Consider the following 5,575-nt stretch of genomic DNA (forward strand, 5'->3'; position numbering starts at 1 on the left):
CTTTCTTTCTTTCTTTCTTTCTTTCTTTCTTTCTTTCTTTCTTTCTTGGTAGATAGGTTCAATGACCTTATAATTTCTCTGAGAATCAATAAATACAAAGTTTTTGCTCTACTGATGTTCATCAACTAAATTATAAAATGAGAACTTCCAAAATTATATTGAGTATGAGTTAAAAATTTTTAAAAATATAGGTACTTAACTACACATAGAAACATGAACTTAATATTAACATAGCGAAGGAACCAATAGTTCCATGTCTGTCAAGATTATGGCAGTAATGACATAGTTCTAAATCCTCACCACCTCTTCATGAACAGTCTACACTTACACAATGTTTGATGACTATTTTTGGAGGCAGGGGGTATCTTTAAATGAATTTTTGCTCCTTTTCTTATAGAGGTAAAGATAGTAAAAGATATTTTACTCCATTTAAGTATAGTACGTAGGTGATTTTCTTTAAATTCCTTCCTAAGTCACTTTAATTTTATTTTATTTTTAAAATGGCACATATTATTGTCACTTATAAGCATATATTAGACATATAATATAGGATAATCATACTAAAATCTGTACACCTAAGGAAGCTAATCAAGAAGGAGGACCCAGGTAAGATGCTCAATCTTCATTCAGAAAGCAAACAAGATGTACATCAGAAGAGGGAGAAAACAGGACACAGGACAGGAGCCTATCAGAAAGGGCCTCTGAAAGACTCTACCCAACAGGGAATCAAAACATATGCTGAGATTCATAGCAAAGCTTTTTGCAGAGTGCAGGCAATCTTATGAAAGAAGGAGGAAATAAAAAGACCTGGAGGGGACAGTTGCACAAGGAGAGCAACAGAACCAAAAATCTGGGCACAGGGGTCTTTTCTGAGACTGATACTCCAAACAAGGACCACGCATGGAAATAACTATGAACTCCTGCACAGAAGTAGCCTATGGCAGCTCAGTGTCCAAGAAGATTCCCCAATAATAGGAACAGGGACTGACATGAACTCATGGGCTGGCTCTTTGATCACCTCCACCTGAGGGGGGAATAGCCTTGCGAGGCCACAGAGGATGACAAAGAAGCTAGCCCTGATAAGACCTGATAGACTAGGGTCAGATGGAAGAAGTTGAGGACCTCCTCTATCATTGGACTGAGGGAGGGGCATAGGAGAAGAAGAGGGAAGAAGAGATTGATTGGGAGGGGATGGGGAAGAGTGCTACAGCTAGGATACAATGTGAATAAACTGTAATTAATAAAAATAAAATAAAAAATACAAAAATTCTTCAGTATTATGTGAACTATGTGTGTTTTGTCTTGGAAACATGTTCATTTACACATTAAAAATGCTAAATAGGCATATGTTTACAAACTTCCAATAAGACATCTGTATTTTTCCTCACATCCATGACCAAAGATTAAAAGACAATGTGATCTATTAAACTCAAATAAATGTGTATTTGAGAAAGTGTGTGTAAATAACCATACAGATGGATACACCAAATATTCACCAATATAAATATTGGTCACACAAATTTTAACTATAACTGTTTTCTAAACTAGCTCTACTTGTAGAAAAGTGAGGTAAAATCCTACTAAAGATTGTTAAACTTATTATTGAGCTGATTATGAAGGATAGTCTTAAGTGTTATTGTCTTTATATCAAGAGGAATTTGTAGCCCCCTTTTTGATTGCTCCATATACAGAGGTAAGCCTTGATATGTTTTATGTACCAGCAACAAAAACAGGAACAACAGGTTGTATGTATGCATATATATTTATTAAGCACATACCTTTACATATATATGTAACTAAAAATAATAATCACAAAATGTAGCTATTAAATTGGAAGTAGAGGGCCGTAGGAGGTGTTCAAAAGAGTGCAGGTGGGAGGTGTTGGTGACAGAAAAAAAGAGAATGTGATGCAATTCCACTTCAATTGAAAGCACATTAAAACTTTTTAAAAATCAAAAATAAAGTCATTTATTATTCACACACAAAGAATATGAAACATCACTTAAGTATAATTAGCTCTCAACAACACTTCCTTTCCTTTGATCAAAAATAATGTCAAAATAACATTGAGAACAATTTTCATGATAATTTGCTGAAAATAGAAATTTATGACATCAATGCCACTATAAAATGAATAATGATAATTTATAGTGTCAAATTTTAAGCCTTCTAGTTTTCAAGTAACCATACTAAATTATTTCTGTTTGACTTAAAAAGAAGAAAATGTGCTGTTAGCCAAATTTGAAATGTTATTTTTTAAATTATTTCTTTTATTTTTTAAAATTATAATATGATTACATAAATTCCACTCTTTCTTTACTTTTTGCTAATTTTTCCATACACCTCTCTGAAGTGTTTTCAAATTCATGCTATCCTTCTTAATGAGAATATATGTGTAACATACATAAACACACATATGTAAACATATGTATGTGCAAATATATATAATGTATATATAAATATTAAATACACATCTATAAGTGTTCATATATATATATATTTCTCAGCCTACATAATGTTCCTTGTACCTCTCCTTTGTGGAAGATCTCACCTATTGGTTACATAATATCATATGATCAGCCCAGAAAATAAATTCACTGTGATGTAATTTAACCATCATTATAAAAGAGTAGATGAAACCTGATAGGCTAGGGTCAGATAGAAGGGGAGGAGGTTCTCCCCTATCAAGGAACTATGAAAAGGGCATAGGGGGAGAAGAGGAAGGGTGGGTGGGACTAGAGGATACAAGGGAGGGGCCTGCAGTGGGGATACAAAGTGAATAAATTGTAATAAAAATATGTAAAAATAAAAGAATAGAGATCTGTGTGTTTTGAAAGAAAACACTTTATAAATTTTACTAAAGTTAAGTAATTCCAAATCCTTAATTTTATATTGAGATTCTGTATATAAAGAAAATAAGCAAGCCACATAAGCCACCTTATTAATTCCTGCCTCTATTAAAATGTAGAACAATTTTATTTTTCTGAATAACAACCTTATACTTACTGCTGTCCTCCAAATTGACATCCTCAGAATGGAAGTCCTCTCCGTGCATGGTCCTCGGTCGGGATATCAGTCTCACGTTTTAAGTTCTGAGTAACACTTCAATGAATGAGGAGGGCATACAGCCAAAAAACAAAAATAAAAAAAAAAACTGAAACAACAAAACAAACAAATAAAACAACAACAAAAACATAACAAACAGATGCTTTGTTTTGTCAGCACATCTATGGCAGTTCTGGTTTTACTTTTTGTAGAATTTTTCTGTTGTTTTCCATAATAACTGCAATAATTTGCACTCTGAAACACTTCATGTAGCTATGCAAACGTTATTATCATTCGAGTAATGGTAGATCATGTCAGGAAATGTAATTGATTTACATAATGTAGTAGCACATTGAGAATGTGGTAACTAATGTTTTGAGTTCTACCTCACAGAAAGTTACATAGTTTGTTCTCATTTGAGCTTTGTCTTGCAGGTATTTATGTTGATGGGAAACTGTTATTTACTCACAATGTTTTATCTAACTGACATAGATATATTAGCATTCTCAAAAAAAATCTAGATTTGATCATTTATTAAATGTTTTATGATTTAAAATAGCATATAGTGTAGATATAATGTGGTATATTCTATAAAATATTGTATATTCACATTACAGATTTCATCATACATATATGAATTTATATTATTTTATATAATGAAAATGACTACTACAAGTATAAAATGATGAATACTTTAATACATATGTCAGTAGAAATAAAATACAATGTAAAAGCAAGTTTCACAAGGTAGGATCATGATACTTTTTGTTTGTTTTGCTTTTACCTTCATTCTTCCACTCTTGTGTACCACCAATTCCTTTTTGTGTAATAAAATTTGTAGCAATATTTCTTTTTTGAGATTAGTATGAGACTGTGTATCAATTCACTGTATAGTTTTATCTATTTTTAATATTTTTTAATAATAGTTTATAGATTTCTATGCATATATTTTATGATTTAATTAGCTTATTTTTAAAATATTGAGTATTATTACTACTGGAATATTTCATTATATTTGCTTTTTAAAAACCATTTAACATAAGCATGAACTTAGAAATTATTATTTATTAACTCAAATATTATTTACATTCTCTTAAATGTAATTCACAAATAAGAGTCATTTTATGGTATTTGTTTTCTGCTCACATTTGGAAACATTTGTTTTCATATTTCTAATCCTTTCTTTTAAAATGTACTAGTTTCTCCTATGGCACTCACTGTCTTCATACGGAGAGCTGTAAAAGTAGAGATTCAAAAGCCTCTTGTAGCACAACATTTCCATTAAAAAACACTGAATGTGGATCCATTGAGTAATACAAGTCCTGATGTGTTTTTCAGGACTTTCTTTATCAGGTTAAGAAAACTTCTCTTCTGCCGTGACTATATAATTAAGTCAAAAAAGATTTGAATTACATCCTGTGGATTCTTTGCTTCTAGTGAGGCTTGTGGTTTATTTCCTATTTTTTATTAGTGTGATAAATAATGCTGTTAGATTTTTACACCTTAAGACAGTGTCATACATTTTAAATTTTGATTTATTTTTTGATTTTTCTACTTTTTAGTGATTCTTTGTGAATTTCACATTACGTACCCCATTCCCACTCTTTACTCAATTCGCTTTCTCTCATACTCAAAACAGACAAAGGAAAATCTCGCGTGGACGCGGTGCTGTGTCACAGTGTGTCCCACAGCGCACCTTTTTGCCCATATTTCTTTGCTTCTAAATGTTCATTGTAATGACTCCTTGATCTGGCATCTGCCACTCTATCCTACTGAAACCTCACCGGGACTTCTCTCAGATATCCTGTTTTTGCCCTGTGTCATGGAGATCCTGTAGCTTGGATCTGTAGACCCCTTCATGTACTCCAAAAGTTCTTCTATGGGGTAGAGGTTGGGGTGGGCCAATTCAAAGCCTTAGATCTTGGCCAGAGAGGTATCCAGCGCTCACCTCACCAGCTCTCAGGCTCTTACGCCCCTCAGGGTTGGCTCACCTGCAATCTCCGCAACCGGAACCAGCTCTATCCTGCTTCCTGTGGTACCAGAGAGGGTTCTTCTAGGTTGTTTGTTCGCCCCAGGAGCCCATCCAGGCCTCTATGGCAGCAGACTGACAGTCATCTCAGGCTAGGGTCCTGTCCAGGCCCCTGGGTGCTGGACTGGTGGGTGTCTCAGGTTTCCTTCTTCAGGGAAGGTTAGGCTACTAGTCACTCAGCTGTTCAAAGGTCAGGACACTAAGCAAAGACATACTTTCTCTCGCCTCTGGCATTTACTGACCCACGAATGACATAGCAGCCACACCTAAAATGCCTCCAGCGGCAGGGGGTCACACTTTTTTTTTTTTTTTTTTTTTTTTTACCCTTTAAACACTTGCTATTATCACATCATTGCACTTGCTTTTTCTTTAGTTCTTTGCATCCATATCCATTAAGAATAATGAGCTCGTTCTGCATAATGTTGAGTGAGTGTTTTTATATTGTGAACTCATGCATTTGGAAGCACACACATATATGTGAATATATGGATCTATGTATAA

The 5,575-nt window shown here is 33.7% G+C and overlaps 1 non-coding gene across 1 annotated transcript; it reads right to left on the minus strand.

The window, feature by feature from the left end:
• Positions 1-5,230: 5,230 nt before the first annotated feature.
• Positions 5,231-5,362, minus strand: LOC129689216 (small nucleolar RNA SNORA17). The gene has a single exon (XR_008722080.1). It is a non-coding gene; the product is annotated as a small nucleolar RNA SNORA17 (small nucleolar RNA).
• Positions 5,363-5,575: the final 213 nt, after the last annotated feature.

This window comes from Psammomys obesus, unplaced genomic scaffold (genome assembly GCF_907164565.1).
Source record: "Psammomys obesus unplaced genomic scaffold, mPsaObe1.curated_primary_1811, whole genome shotgun sequence".
Taxonomy (NCBI): Eukaryota; Metazoa; Chordata; class Mammalia; order Rodentia; family Muridae; genus Psammomys; species Psammomys obesus.